General features: G+C 34.5%; 1 pseudogene; it reads right to left on the bottom strand.

The window, feature by feature from the left end:
* Window positions 1-17,744, bottom strand: part of LOC120216284 — a 31,733-nt pseudogene that overhangs the window by 12,820 nt on the left and 1,169 nt on the right.

Raw genomic sequence — 17,744 nt, 5'->3', positions numbered from 1 at the left:
AAGTCAAAGTCAACCACTTTGACCGTCGATTAAGAGACTTTCAAGTTCGAATTTGGTGAAACGGACCCAAAAAACGGATTCGGGACGTCGAAAACTGTCAGGATAGGTATTTTTGGAAAAGATTAACGATCGTTTAATAGCCGGTCAAATCCGGTCAAAGTTCTGGTCAAAGGAGGTCAACAAACTGTCAAACATTTGAAAATTCCCAAAATGTCACATTTTTTAAAATAATTCCTAGAGTGTCACCTTTTACGAAATAATTCCCAATATGTTACCTTTTTCGAAATATTTCCCATAATGTCACTTTTCAAAATAATTCCCAAAATATCACCTTTATCACAAAATTTCCCAGAATATCACCTAACAACAATTATTTTCCAATCTAGCCATCTTCTTAAAATATTTACTAAACTAACACCCAAACCGGTCAACCACTGTTTTGAAGCTCCCCAGTGTCCTAAAAATTCCCGAAAAATTTCAAAAATTTATTTTAAGCAATTTGAGATACTTACAAAGCTCGGTTCAAAATTTTGAACGGTGGAGAGCTTGATTTCGACAAATCTGAAACTTTGACCACTTCACCCCTCCACTCACCGCCGACGACGGAGAAACGGTGAACACCGGTGGACTCGGAACGATGCAAGGAACACGATGGTGCGGGAGGTGTCGAAAACGGATCAACGATCGGAGATGAATTTATGATTTTCTCGACGGTGGTGCTAAAAACGTCGAGACTTTGACTCGAAATTCATGGCGTTTGGCAGCGTTATGTTATAATTGGTTTACTGGGCTTTGTTCACGAGTCGAAGATGAACACGATGGTGGTTTCAATTTGACGGTCGGAGGTCGGACGGTGTCGGAATCGGGCTTCAAAGCAGAGGTGCGGGAGGAGAATTTTATGAGTTGATTTCTGTGTTTTCACGCAGAAACCAATTCGTTTCATTTAATAGAAAAGGTTGCCGACATTTTTTTGGGGGTAAATTCAGGGCTTGGTCCCTGAATTTTCTTCAACTCTAAAATAGGATACAAGTTTTGAAAACTTTCAATTTAGTCCTAAAATTTCACCAATTTACAAAATTATAATTTTTTTCTTTTTATTTTTTTTTCAGGGTTGTTACAATTCTCCCCCTCTACAAGAAATTTCGTCCTCGAAATTTACCTTATGAGAATAGTTGAGGAAACTGAGCCTCCATTGACTCTAACGTCTCCCAAGTAGCTTCTAAGGGACCTCGATTACTCCATTGAACTTTGACCATTGGAATACGTCTATTCTGAAGAACTCGCTCATCTCTTTCTAAGATTTGAATGGACTCCTCCTCATATGACAAATCAGGTCTCAGCTCTACTTCCTCAACCTAACTGATGTGACCTGGATCTGGACGGTATCGCCTCAATATTGATATATGAAAGACATCATGAATACGACTGAGCTCAGGAGGCAACTCAAGCTGATATGCAACGGGTCCTACCCTCTTCAAGATACAAAATGGTCCAATAAATCTTGGACTCAATTTACCCTTACGCCTGAATCTCAATACTTTCTTCCAAGGTGAAACTTTTAAAAAGACCTGATCTCCAACCTCAAACTGTATATCTTTCCTTCTCTGATCTGCATAAGACTTCTACCTATCAAATGTCTCTTTCAGACGGTCATGGATCAATCTGACTGTATCCTCCGTCTCTCGCACTAACTCAGGTCCCAAAGTCTTCCTATCATGCAACTCAGTCCAACAAATCGGGGTGCGACATCTACGCCCATAGAGTGTTTCATAGGGTGCCATACGAATATTGGTCTGGTAACTGTTATTGTAAGCAAATTCAGCCAAAGGCAAAAAGTTCTCCCAGTTACCATGAAAATCCATTACATAACTCCGTAACATATCCTCCAGAATGTAAATCACTCTCTCAGATTGACCATCAGTTTGTGGATGAAAGGATGTGCTATAATCCAATCTTGTTCCCAAAGCCGTATGTAGCGCCTTCCAAAATCTCGAAGTAAATCTCGGATCTCGATCAGAAATAATAGACACTGGAACACCATGTAATCGGACAATCTCTGAAATATACAATCTCTCCAACTTGTCTAAAGTATATTTTACCCGCACAGGAATGAAGTGAGCTGACTTTGTAAGTCTATCAACAATCACCCAAACTGAATCCTTTTTCGAAGGAGTCATAGGTAAACCAGTAACAAAATCCATAGTAATATGCTCTCATTTCTATTCAGAAATCTTGATAGGTTGTAACAAACCTGATGGATGTTGATGTTCTGCCTTAACTTGCTGACAAGTCAAACACCTAGCCACAAAATTTGAGATGTCCTTCTTCATGCCGACCCAATGATACCTCTCTCTCAAATTCCGATACATCTTATCTCCACTGGGGTGCATAGCATATGGACTACTATGAACCTCCGTAAGGATAGTATGCCTCAACTCAGCATCATCCGGCACTCAATACCGACCTTTGAAGCATAAAACTTCATCCTGATCAAGGGCGTAATCTGAGCTTGTCCCTTGCTCTACTTGCTCAAAGATGGAAAGCAAGGAGCTATCAAGAGGCTGCTTAGCTTTGATCTCATCAACCAATGTTGGCTTAACTTGCAAATTTGCTAACAGAGTGCTATCGTCATATAAATTCATCCTGGCCATTAAAGACCTCAACTCCGATACCGTCTATAATGTTACCTTTACCAGGGTGATAATCAATCACGCAATCATAATCCTTTAGAAGCTCTAGCCAGCGTCGATGTCTCAAATTAAGCTCATTCTGGGTCAAAAGATACTTTAAAATCTTATGATCCGTGAAAATGTAACACTTCACTCCATAAAGATAGTGTCTCCAAATCTTCAAGGAAAAAATCACTACTGCTAACTCCAAATCGTGAGTAGGATAATTACACTCATGCGGTCGTAGCTGACGGGATGCATAAGCCACCACCTTACCTTCCTGCATTAGAACACAACCAAGTACTGAATGTGACGCATCACTATACATTGTAAAATCCTTCCCGGACTCTGGTTGAATCAATACCGGTGCTTGAATCAATACCGGTGCTTGAGTCAAAACCGCCTTTAATTTTTCAAAGCTCTTCTGTTGTGCCTCGCCCCAGTCAAACGACACATTCTTCCTTAACAATTTTGTCAAAGGAGAAGCAATGATCGAGAATTCCTCAACAAAACGTCGATAATAACCAGCCAAGCCCAAGAAACTGCGGATCTCAGATACGTTCTTAGGTCGTTTCCAATTCATAATAGCCTCTATCTTGTTGGGATCGACCTGAACACCTCGCGCAAAAATAATATGCCCTACAAACGACACTTCTTGAAGCCAAAACTCACACTTGCTTAGTTTGGCATAAAGACGATGCTCTCTCAAAGTCCGCAGAACGATCTTCAAATGCTCGTCATGCTCAGCCTCTGTACAAGAATAGATCAGAATATCATCAATGAAGACCACCACAAATTGATCCAAATATGGTCGGAACACCCGATTAATCAAATCCATGAAAGTTGCAGAAGCATTCGTCAAACAAAAGGCATCACTAAGAATTCATAATGACTATATCTAGTGCGAATGGCCATTTTTGCAACATCAGATCCTTTAACTTTCAATTGATAATACCCCGAACGAAGATCAATCTTAGAGAATACAGTAGCTTCTCGCAGTTGATCAAATAAGTCATCAATCCTGGGTAGTGGGTATTTATTCTTGACCGTCATCTTGTTCAATTTCCGATAGTCAATACATAATCTTAGTGACCCATCCTTCTTTTTCACAAACAGAACTGGAGCTCCCCATGGTGAAGTACTATGTCGGATAAATCCTCGATCGAATAATTCTTGCAATTGGACCTTCAACTCCTTAAGTTCCTTTGGAGCCATACGATAAGGTGCCATCGAAATAAGTGAAGATCCTGGATAAGTCTCAATCTCGAACTCTACCTCTCTATCAAGAGGTAACCCAAGCAACTTCTCCGGAAAAACATCCGAAAACTTGCTAACTGTACGAATCTCCTCGATCGTGGACAATGCACCTTTGGTGTTCAAAATACATGCAATGAAAGTCTCATATCCCTTCCGGATCATACTATCAATTTCTATCGCTGAAACTATATTGGAGAGATAGCCGCGACGTTCACCAATTAACACAACGGTCCGGCCATCAGAAGTTTTCAGAGTAGCTCTCTTGTACTCGCAATCCAGATTTACTTTGTATTTAGTCAACCAATCCATCCCAAGAATTAGATCAAACTCCTCTAAAGAAAGCTCCATAAGATCAACGAGAAAAAATTTCTCCCTGAACCTCAAGAGGACAACGCCGAAATACTTTATTCACTAATACCGCTTGTCCTACTGGACTCGTAACTGTAATAGTATTTTTAGTGTTCTCAATCAGAATCTGAAGGTTTTGAGATACCGAGCTCGATACATATGAGTGAGTGGAGCCATTGTCCAGTAATGCAAAGTATGAGATATAATAAATAGTAAATGTACATTCAATAACCTCAGGTTCATCTCTGTCATCCAGACGTCTAGTGGCATAAACCAAAGCTGGCTGTCTAGCCTCAGAAGCTGTTGGCCCTCAATTTTGCTGAGGTCAGGCTCTACTGTCTGTCCTGGACGCTGATCCTCGAGTCTTTCCTTGACTACGATCTCTAATTGTGGTCTGTACTGTAATCTGAGAATGCACAGGAATTTGAGTAGCGGTCTACTCAAACGAAGCTAGCTGAGGACAATCCCTCCGATAATGACCACTAGATCCACACTGATAGCAAAGACTCATCTTCTTACGACACTCTCCTGTGTGCTGTTTACCACAATACTCACAAAAGAGTCCATGATAATACGACGAGGAACCGTCTCGACTGCCAACTAACGGTGAGGATGCTGCAGGCCTAAAACGTGTATTGCTTCTCTGAGGGGCCAAAATATGAGTCCTCTTCCCGGACTGTGCTGATGACTCAATATTAGTCGCTCCTATGATCGATGTAGTCATGCCGATACCTGCGGCAGAAGGCAGATTCGTTGGGGTCGTAGGAGCAGGATCACCTAACGGAGGTGGGGTATCTACTCGTATCCCATCGATCGGGTCTGTAAATCTAGCCACTCGACCTCATCCATGGCTAGTTTGACGACCACGTCTAGCACTAATTTTGATGGATCTCAAGTTTACTCTAGAAGATGAAACTTAGGGTTAGATAAGCAGTTGGAGTCTCGAACACAGTTAAAATTCTTAATAATTTTATGACATGGCCTTAGTAACTTGTTTTGTAAAATATTTCAAAACCGTATTTTCAATGTGGACTCATACACAGTCTGAGGGTTAAAAACCAAAAGCTCTGATACCAATAAATGTAACCCCCTAGACCCGGCCTATGCGTTTCGACTAAGTCTAGTGGATCACATACATGATTCTTAAAGACATTTTCTGAAACCGTTATTCAATCATTGTAAAATCACATTATAAATGACATGATATTATACTATCAAAACCCAACTTGTAAATATAATACCAATAAGTAATAAATTAATTTAAAACAGGTATTCAAAATCAAAATCACAATAAACCGAATAGTAATAGTAAAAGTGTCATTATCTTAAAATACGATACTTTAAAATAAGGTCCATGTCACCAAAATAATGTTAACTAGCAAGATAAAACATTACAATCATATATACTTCAAGAGATATGTTGATCCTCCAAGTGCTCGAACCGATGTATCTAACCAACAGTATCTGAAAGAGGGAAAAACATTTTCGAAAGGTGAGCTAGGCTCAGTGTGTCCCAACATTACCATAAAATCACCATATATACCTTAAACAAATCATAGTACAGTAAATCTAACAAATTCGCAAAAGAGTTTAACTTTTGAAAATCATAGTTTAAACCCTTTTCTGGTACACCATCAGTAGTTCCCAAAATTATTTTCCATATAGCTTACTTTATGCACATAGCAAAAAGAAAGCCGACTTAAGGATAGGCTATGAAGCTTGTATCCTTAAGCCCAAGTCAATAAGTCCATATAGCTTACCCTAAGCACACATCAAAGGAAAGCCGACCTAATGAAACATCTTGGGGCCCTCAAGAGTCACATTAGGCCCGTTTATTAGCTTGATTAGAGCTATACAATTGTAGTTCAATCCATCCCAAAATCAATATCCATATACCAGTCATCAAAGTCCATAAATCATCAACAATAAATCGGTGTACCAACAATAATAAACCATAGATTTCAATGTACCATATTTCAAAACATATCAAACCATTATGTAGTAAACAAGAACACACCTCGATAATGGGTTCAGATAGTAGATCTACTGATTGCTGGTTTCACCACGCTCTGTTACAGTTTTCGAACGGGTGAATACTGGTATACATGGTTTAACAGATCTAGAAGAGTTGGGTCGAGCTGTCGAACGATCCGGAGAGTCTCTTGTACCTTCAAACAATAATAATCTATCAGTCCCAAATCTTACTTAATTGTTCAAAGCTAGACTTCTCAAGTATATAAGCATTTTTTGGGTTCGACTATCAATTTGGGGTATTTCGAGTCTGAATTTGGCCAAACGGATTGCGGAATCGGAATCAGGACGTCGATAAACATAAAGTATGACTTTTCGAAAATTCAAATTCTATGTCAAAGTCAAAGTCAACCACTTTGACCGTCGATTTAGAGACTTTCGAGTTCGAATTTGGTGAAACGGACCCAAAAAAACGGATTCGGGACGTCGAAAACTGTCAGGATAGGTATTTTCAGAAAAGATTAACGATCGTTTAATAGCCGGTCAAAGCCGGTCAAAGTTCTGGTTAAAGGAGGTCAACAAATTGTCAAACATTTGAAAATTCCCAAAATGTCACTTTTTTTAAAATAATTTCCAGAGTGTCACCTTTTACGAAATAATTCCCAATATGTTACTTTTTCGAAATATTTCCCATAATGTAACCTTTTCAAAATAATTTCCAAAATGTCACCTTTATCGCAATATTTCCCAGAATATCACCTAACAACAATTATTTACCAATCTAGCCATCTTCTTAAAATATTTACTAAACTAACACCCAAACCGGTCAACCACTGTTTTGAAGCTCCCCAGTGTCCTAAAAATTCTCGAAAAATTTCAAAAAATTATTTTAAGCGATTTTGAGATACTTACAAAGCTCGGTTCAAAATGTTGAACGGTGGAGAGCTCGATTTCAAAAAATCCGAAACTTTGACCGCTTCACCCCTCCACTAGCCAGCGACGACGGAGAAACGGTGAACACCGGTGGACTCGGAACGATGCAAGGAACACGATGGTGCGGGAGGTGTCGAAAACGGATCAACGATCGGAGATGAATTTATGATTTTCTCGGCGGTGGTGCTAAAAAAACGTCGAGACTTTGACTCAAAATTCACGGCGTTTGGCAGCGTTTCGCTATAATTGGTTTACTGGGCTTTGTTCACGAGTCGAAGATGAACACGATGGTGGTTTCAATTTAACGGTCGGAGGTCGGACGGTGTCGAAATCGGGCTTCAAAGCAGAGGTGCGGGAGGAGAATTTTATGAGTTGGTTTCTGTGTTTTCACGCAGAAACCAATTCGTCTCATTTATAGAAAAGGTTGCCGACATTTTTTTGGGGGTAAATTCAGGGCTTGGTGCCTGAATTTTCTTCAACTCTAAAACAGGATACAAGTTTTGAAAACTTTCAATTTAGTCCCAAAATTTCACCAATTTACAAAATTATAATTTTTTTCAGGGTTTTACAGAATCTATCTTTCTTCACAACACAAACGATAGTAATTATTGTCGTATTTAGCAGCAGTAAGAATTTGCTTCTAAATTGTTGGTAAAATAGACTGCTGCAAAACGAGGCGTTAGCTGAAAAATATTAAATAAAATAATCAATCAGAATGATAACCGTGTCGTGGTAATCCACTGCCTTAGAAGCAAATTCGCCCCGATGTGTGTAATCGCTACAATGAACGAACAGTCCCCTGAGGTTAACACGGCTCTCCAAGAATTCGTACACCCGAAAACTGGAGTGAACTTGGTGGTATTGCTCTTCTCTCAACTCAAACAACACTCAAAAGAGAGAGTGTTTCAAAGCAAATTATTGCTTGGGATATATCAAAGTGAATGAAATTGTCCTCTATTTATATGCTAAATAATGAGGGCAAAATAGTCACTTCCAAATCACAATTTAATTCTATTAAACATAGAATTAAAATCCTTTAAAAGATTGTTACAAATTGAGCATTACCAACACCATCTCCTGTACAAACGATACTTATAAGGGCAAATAGAGTTTGAAATCAAATTCCACAAAATTCCCCAAACCAAATCAAACACATACACTATACAAAAAAGGGGAGGATAATATGTAAGCAGATAACAAAGTCTGAAGTTGTCACATACAATATCCATTGGTAAGCAGAGCAAAGTTGCAGAATCCCAACTGCCGCACCGACAAGAAACCTCTCGGAATTTGTGGCTTCCTTCTTTCTAGAAAATTTCAATAGTTGACTTCTGTAAATATCATAAGCATAGAAATTGATAGCCTTAAAAGGGGCGGTGAGAAGAATATTGAGAAAATTCCCTTTCCAAAAACCTTTCAACCCTTATGTGGATGCAAGCCATTTAATAAGCTCGAAAAGATTTTTCTTATCACCACGAACTATGTATTCCAATTTCAATCCCTCCAAGGGAGCAATGAAAGTCCTGTTACAAAAGCAAGCAACTTTTTGAGCTACTAACTGTGTTTCGATGGATGATAATTCAGCAATCAGAACCACATAGCAAGCAGTTAAGGTACAATCTTTGAAACATAGGAGATGCAAAAATACAATATATAAGTAAAACCATCAATCAATTTCTCCACCGTCATGTACCAGTTGTGCTTGGTAATGCTTTGGATTCTACATTAAAATTGAAAATGAATATGATCTTTGAAACAATATCAGATTATCAACTCATTTTCTTCTAAATAATTTTCCCAGAAATAAGAACTTGTATTCCTTACTTCCAGTTATAATACTTGTCAATCTGTTGTATGATTTCAGCACTTAAATTCAGGGTTCTGAATTCACAGTAATCAGGTAACTTTACTTATTTTCTTTGTTCCTTTGCTATGTTCTTTAGGGCTGTAAAATCAGGTAATCGTACAGATTTCAGTCAGATCTTGGCAGGTCGGGTAAAATCGGGTATAGGTCAACTTAGGTCAATTTGATGGTTTGACTAGGAATAGGTCAAATCAATTCTGGTTATTTTCTGGTTGATTTAACACCAGATCCTGATTGGGTTTAGGTCAGGTCATTTTCAGTTCGGATCGATGTCAGTTCAGGTAAAACAGTTCAGGTCCGAAGCAGATAAAGACCAGGTTAATTTAGGTTCAGGTGGACTTCAGTCGGATCTCGTTCAGATCAGGTCACATCATTGACAGATAAAAATCAGGTCGGATGTTTATCGGATACAAATTGAGTTCAGTTCGGGTCGTTTTTATTTTTGGATTAATTATTTTGTCATCTTTCGTGATTGTTGAATTGCAAGTTGTAATTGTATATGATTTCGAGTAAATTAAGAGAAAAATAAATATTCATGGATCAATTTTGTAAAAAATATAAATTTAATGACAAAATTGAAGAAATGTAAAATTACAAATAAAATTTTAAAATATAAATTAAACAACACACATAGGTAAGGGACTAAATCGAAATAAATTTAAAATGTGAGGTTTAAATTAATATAAAAAGGACAAAATTAAACACATTTAAAAAATTATGGGCCAATTACAAAAATATAAATAAATAACTAACAATGGGCCAAATGAAGATGCAAATATAAATTTAAGGACTAAATTGAATACATATAAAAGTGAAAGACTTAAAATTGAAATAATTTAAAAAAATATAAAAGGATTAAATCGAAATAAATGCAAAATATGAAGAAATAATGAAAAATATAGTAAATTGAATTAATTTAAAAAATTGAAAAAATATAATATATATATATATATAATATAAGTTTATATATAAAATATATTTATATTATAAACTATATAATTATTATAAGCTATATATATAAATTATGTTTATGTGAACTATATATATAAACTGTAACATCCCAAATTATGGGTAGTGACCAAATTGTAAAGTTTCAGAATTTGATGACTAAAGTAGAAGAATGAAGTAGTTCAATGATTATTGGATATATATGATGAAGGTTATTTAGTAATTATTAAAGGAAATAAAGGGTAAAATGGTCATTTGATCATTTAAGGAAAAAAATGGAATTATATACACGTGGAAAGGGAGAGAATTCTCCAGAATTCTCTTCTTCTTTCTTCTTCTTCTTCACGTGGAAGCCAAGAGCAAAGGTAAGTTTGATTTAGCTTTTGATTTCTTGAAAGTTTTAAGTTGGATTTGAGTCTTTGAGGGTTATATAAGCTTAAGGAAAGCTTATATAAGTTTAAAACATCAAAGAGATAGAATTAGAAAGGAATTTCTATTAAGGGTTTACAAATGAACTTTTGTTATAGAAAGGTTTTTGAAGTTCTAAAGTTGGATTTGACTTGCCATCAGCTTAATTAAGAAGTATTAAGTGTTAGAATTGGATTTGAAACATGTGGAAATAGGGTATGATTCTTGAAATTCCTAAAGAGGAGAGGATATTAAGGTTAAAGATGAGATAAATGAATATTAATGAGTTTAATTATGTATATGAAAGTTAGGAATATGAAAGGGGTTGAAATATGAAGGATTTAATCCAAAAAGAAGGATTTTCCAGGTTCAAAAAGAGGTTCTGGGCAGAGTGCATCGATGCATATTCATAGTGCACCGATACATCAATGTTAAAACCCAGAAATTATTTGAAGGTGTATCGATGCATTGGTAGTGCATCGATGCACTCTTTTAAAATAAATACATCGAATGCAATTTGTGCATCGATGCATAAGTAGTGCATCGATGCATCCCATTAATAAGGAAACATCGAATGCAATTAGTGCATCGATGCATAAGACATGCATCGATGCATCCCAGTAATAATACAACATCGAATACATTTTATGCACCGATGCATCAGTAGTGCATCGATGCATACCTTCATTAAAAGATGAAATTGACTTTTCTCTTGGTCTAAAGAGTGAACCATTAGACTATATTAGTTATAATACTAATATAGATCTATGTATGATGATGTAGATATAGAACGTGATCCCATTCCGGATCAAATGAAGGATTATAATCGAATCAAAGCAAAGCTAAGGTGAGTGCACATTCTCTAGTATATGAGGTTCAAGGGAAAATAAGACTTGTGATAAGTCTATTTCCAATAGTGAAAAACATGAATTCATAGAAGTATGTATTTGTTATGATTTATATGTGTGCATGGGTATATGTGTTATTGATATGAATATGGTAAGTAAAAGGGATTAATGGTGATGATAAGAATAATAATTCGATGATAATGATAGAGATAATGATAATAATATATATGATAATGCTAAGAAAGTAGATGATGATATATGTACATGAGTATCTTTGTTATATAAAAAGGTATATGATTTTGTATGATAAGTTAGTATTAAATGTTCATGTGTTTTGTTATATGGAATGTTTTTATGATTTCTATTATATGTTTTATTTGCCTCACTAAGTCATCGACTTAGCGTGTGATTGTTTCACACGTAGGTTCGAGAAGAATATAGAGAGCAATGTGGAGCAAGACAGGTCAGTTACTTCTTACCGAAGATCAGATCAGAAAAGATGTTTTGAATTAAATGTATATTGTACATTGGAAATGGTTGGCATGTAAATAAATGTCTGAATTGTATATGCACTGAACGGTTTTGCAAAAACATTTAAGCTCTGAATAGTTCTGGAAATCTTTTGAATAAGCTACATGTATAAAAGTTTTAAATTACTCACTATTTTATACAAGTAAATATTTTGAAAAGTCAATGTGACACCTCGGACTCGAATCCAGGTCAGGTACGGGTTGGGGGTGTTACATTTAATGGTATCAGAGCTACGGTTTAGCCGATTCTAGGCTTAAATCGAAGTCAGAAGTGTTTTAAAAAGAGTACATGCTTACTCAAAGTGAAAAAAATTCTGATCTGATAGTGTAAGGAGTATGCTGTCTTGCTAATAAAAAAAATATATTATTATGTGATAATAGAAGTATGATAATAAGAGCTTCGAAAGAAGTGAAAGGTAATAAACCTGAAGGTAATAGTATTCACCTGCCCTGGCCAGGCAGGGAGAAGAGCGAACACCTCAGGAAATGCCTGTATAAAATTTGGAAAATTATTCTTCATGTTGAAGAATGTTCTAATGTGTTTTCAATTTATACTTCTTTAACTCATAGATTGAATGTATCAAATTAGTTGATAAAGTTACGAGCACCCAAGTTCAAGGGTGGATTTGAGGAAGGTTCTATTGTTATAGACCTTTGGTTGAATGATATGATAGAAGGTTTTCATTTCTTCAAAGTGGAGATGTTGAATTGAGTAGTTTTGTTACTACTTTGGTAAGTTAGAGTATGGTGGACAATTGTCACCATAAGAATGTTAAAAGATTAAATGATGTGATTAGAATTGTATAAGAGTTCAAGAATAAGTGCATTGATGACCAGTTTATAAGACAGATGAAACTGGAATACACGAGCTTGAAACAAGGGAATTACACCTTGTATGAGTATGATTATAAGTTTATTAAGCTAAGCAGAATTGCTGCTGAGTTAATTCCGACTGAAAAATGATACATGTGATATTTTGTTAGGACTTGCGCATTAAATTAAAAGAGTGTTACTGGTTTTGAATTTGTTATCGTTTCAAGAAATGTTTAATTGTGTTAAAGCTTTAAAGAGAAAAAGCTCAGAACGAAAAGTTTGGAGAAATAAAATCTTAGATGATTAAGAGAATTAGTGCTTCATAGAATTTTAGCACCATCAAAGAAAGGTAGAGATTCTGGTTCAACTTTAAACCAGACATGAATTAGTTGTATTCTCCGTCAGAGAATCAAATCAGATGAGAGTTCGACAGACTCCAACAGTATGGTTGATCTTGAAAGATTAAACAAAGAGTTAATTGAGGATAAGTCAGGGTTAAAGACAACCCTTGTGAATTGGGTTAAAAGCTCTTTTAGAAGTTATGTAAATCGAAGCAGAAAAAGTATTGAAATCTGGTGATTTTTTTTAAACAAGTGGAGAAAACATAAGTATAAGAATAGTAAAGAATAAGGTTTTGTGCGAGTAAAGTTGAATATCAAAGTAATGAAAATGTGATAAGGAGTGATAGTTATGGATAAATATATGTGATATAAAAGAACATGGGATTATGAAGAACATGATATGGTTTAGTTATGTATAAGAAAATGCGGATTATAAAAGGATAAATGGATAAAGATCAAGGAATGGATTAAGTGTTTTGCTAGAAATTAAATAATGTGAAGGATAAGAAGTATCTTAAATGTATCAAGTGAGGTAGATATTGTTTTTGTATTTAAGATGGAAAGAGTTAGCGTGGGCTAACAAGATTATGGGACGGAATATATTGAAATTACAAGATTTCAAGATATGGTAGGTTATGATAACCAAATATGAAGTGAATCTGGATACAGTTGTATACTGTGATTATAGTAAAGTGATAGAGTGAAGGAAGTGAGGATTCAAATGTTTGAGTAAAACTAAGGATTGATAAGAAGAGTTTAAGTATGGGTACATCAATGATCAGTTTATAAATAAAGGGAGTTAGAATGTTAAGCTTGAATAATGGAAGTGAAATGGTGTATGAGATTGAATGTTTATTTGATTAGTTGAGTAAATATTGTTGAAATAATTCCGACTGCAAAGAATGTATATGAATGGTTCGATGAAGGTAATAAAGGAGACAAGGCATAATACTGTATATGAATGAGAGTATGGGTTCAATAAGTAAATTACACTGGGTTGATTTTAACTGAAATGATGTGTAAGATTAATTTAATCAGGGCTTAAGCCCTAGATTGAAAAGTTGTTATTAATTAGCTGTAATGGCATGGATGTTAGAATTATCAGATTTGAAGGAAACATAAAGTAAGTTAATCAAATGAGATACGAATCTGGATGTGGTTGTATATTTTGATCATATAGATATGATATAGGCAAGGAGATAAATATTTATGTGTTTTAAAGAAAATTTTGAAGGAAGAAAATACAAGAAAGATACGATAAGAATGAGGTTTTGTATAAGTGAAGTTGATTAGTAAAATTATAAAGATATAATAAAGACTGGTAATCAGAGATAAGTTTAAGTGATAGGAAAAGAGTATGTGAACATGAAAGAAAGATATGATTGGCATATAAGAATATTTTGAGTTATGAAGAAAATAAAAGGATGAAGTTTAAAGAATTAGATGTGATAAAGATTATGTTGAGATATATGTTATAAGTTTAACCAGAAGTAAGAAAGGTATGTCAGGTAATATGAGAAATTGTTTAGTTATGCAAAGTGTATGTTTAATCAGTTATGATGAAGATTTAAGGTTATGTTTCTTGGTCAAGTGGATGTAGTCAGAGAAATGAATAAAGATTTATATGTATTAAGGAAGTTTTGGAGTCAGTCAAGTAAGGATGAAATAAAAGTTTAGTGATTCTTGAAAGACAATTGAAGATTGACAAGGAATTTGATTGATTTATGAGTTTAAGTAATAAGAATTAATGTTATTGTCTATCTGATAAGTGACATGATAGGAGATATAAAGTAAAAAGGTAGTCGAATAATTGAAAAGATAAGAACCAAGTTATTAAAGATGATACAAAAGATTAAGTTCAGAAAGTAGCATGAGAACGTTAGAAGATATGTCATTTTCAGGATGTGCAGTGAAAATTCGAGGATGAATTTTTTTAAAAGGAGGGGAGATTTGTAACATCCCAAATTATGGGTTAGTGACCAAATTGTAAAGTTTCAGAATTTGATGACTAAAGTATAAGAATGAAGTAGTTCAATGATTATTGGATATATATGATGAAGGTTATTTAGTAATTATTAAAGGAAATAAAGGGTAAAATGGTCATTTGATCATTTAAGGAAAAAAAATGGAATTATATACACGTGGAAAGGGAGAGAATTCTCCAGAATTCTCTTCTCCTTTCTTCTTCTTCTTCACGTGGAAGCCAAGAGCAAAGGTAAGTTTGATTTAGCTTTTGATTTATTGAAAGTTTTAAGTTGGATTTGAGTCTTTGAGGGTTATATAAGCTTAAGGAAAGCTTATATAAGTTTAAAACACCAAAGAGATAGAATTAGAAAGGAATTTCTATTAAGGGTGTATAAATGAACTTTTGTTATAGAAAGGTTTTTGAAGTTCTAAAGTTGGATTTGACTTGCCATCAGCTTAATTAAGAAGTATTAAGTGTTAGAATTGGATTTGAAATATGTGGAAAATAGGGTATGATTCTTGAAATTCCTAAAGAGGAGAGGATATTAAGGTTAAAGATGAGATAAATGAATATTAATGAGTTTAATTATGTATATGAAAGTTAGGAATATGAAAGGGGTTGAAATATGAAGGATTTAATCCAAAAAGAAGGATTTTCCAGGTTCAAAAAGAGGTTCTGGGCAGAGTGCATCGATGCATATTCATAGTGCACCGATGCATCAATGTTAAAACCCAGAAATTGTTTGAAGGTGTATCGATGCATTGGTAGTGCATCGATGCACTCTTTTAAAATAAATACATCGAATGCAATCTGTGCATCGATGCATAAGTAGTGCATCGATGCATCCCATTAATAAGGAAACATCGAATGCAATTAGTGCATCGATGCATAAGACATGCATCGATGCATTCCAGTAATAATACAACATCGAATACATTTTATGCACCGATGCATCAGTAGTGCATCGATGCATACCTTCATTAAAAGATGAAATTGACTTTTCTCTTGGTCTAAAGAGTGAACCATTAGACTATATTAGTTATAATACTAATATAGATCTATGTATGATGATGTAGATATAGAACGTGATCCCGTTCCGGATCAAATGAAGGATTATAATCGAATCAAAACAAAGCTAAGGTGAGTGCACATTCTCTAGTATATGAGGTTCAAGGGAAAATAAGACTTGTGATAAGTCTATTTCCAATAGTGAAAAACATGAATTCATAGAAGTATGTATTTGTTATGATTTATATGTGTGCATGGGTATATGTGTTATTGATATGAATATGGTAAGTAAAAGGGATTAATGGTGATGATAAGAATAATAATTCGATGATAATGATAGAGATAATGATAATAATATATATGATAATGCTAAGAAAGTAGATGATGATATATGTACATGAGTATCTTTGTTATATAAAAAGGTATATGATTTTGTATGATAAGTTAGTATTAAATGTTCATGTGTTTTGTTATATGGGATGTTTTTATGATTTCTATTATATGTTTTATTTGCCTCACTAAGTCATCGACTTAGCGTGTGATTGTTTCACACGTAGGTTCGAGAAGAATATAGAGAGCAATGTGGAGCAAGACAGGTCAGTTACTTCTTACCGAAGATCAGATCAAAAAAGATGTTTTGAATTAGATGTATATTGTACATTGGAAATGGTTGGCATGTAAATAAATGTTTGAATTGTATATGCACTGAACGGTTTTGCAAAAACATTTAAGCTCTGAATAGTTCTGGAAATCTTTTGAATAAGCTACATGTATAAAAGTTTTAAATTACTCACTATTTTATACAAGTAAATGTTTTGAAAAGTCAATGTGACACCTCGGACTCGAATCCAGGTCGGGTACGGGTTGGGGGTGTTACATAAACTATGTATATAAAATATATATGTATAAACTATAAAAAGTATATAGTTTATATATTATAATTTATATTAATATAGTATTTATATGTATGTATAACTAATATATATATATATATATATTAAAGAAACACTATGCATAAACTATATAAAGTAATAAATTATATAGTTTATAAAAACCCTAAACCCTAAAACATAAACCCTAAATCCTAAACTTTATAAACTATACATGTATAGACACATTTGATAATTCATATATAGTTTATATAAACAATAGTTTATATAAATTATATATGTAACATTAACCTATAATCTATAAACAATAGTTAATATATGTAACTTATAGTATATGTATACATATAAACTATATATGTAACTTATAGTACATGCAAGGCCGGTCCAATGAGTTTTAATGTCTTGGGCGAGATAATAATTTTATGCCCTTATACTTGCACCGTATAATAGACAAAACATAAATAATTTTTTTAAACAATTATAATCCGAAACAGGGCAAGGTCAAGCTACCATGATAATTCCAATTATATGGTGCAACAAGTCTACAGGACGGATAATGAGCTAGCTGAAGATAAGATCAATAGAAGAACATCCTCTATAACAAATTAACAAATGGAAAAACTTTTTGAGATAGTCTATAGTTGCTGAGAAAAGGATCAACTACATACCGAACAGCAGAAAGTGAAGCAACAACAACAACAAGTGCAGATAGGGCTTTCTCCAAGACAATTTGATCATCATGATCAACAAGTACCTGAAAGGAATGAGCATTGTCAATTGAAAGTTGTAAACAATCTTCAATTACAAGCTACTATCTTGAATCAAGAACAAATCTTGAAGCATGGTCCATGTGAGATATTCTTTTTGTTTTTACTTCTAAGATTAATCCGCACGCTACAATCCCTAAGACCCTCATAGGATGTCAGCAGAGTCCAACAGCATTCTGCATG

The sequence above is a fragment of the Hibiscus syriacus genome, unplaced genomic scaffold, assembly GCF_006381635.1.
Source record: "Hibiscus syriacus cultivar Baekdansim isolate YM2019G1 unplaced genomic scaffold, ASM638163v2 tig00110160_pilon, whole genome shotgun sequence".
Lineage (NCBI taxonomy): Eukaryota > Viridiplantae > Streptophyta > Magnoliopsida > Malvales > Malvaceae > Hibiscus > Hibiscus syriacus.
Note: the sequence above shows the minus strand (reverse complement) of the source record. Positions and strands in the feature narration are given on the sequence as shown.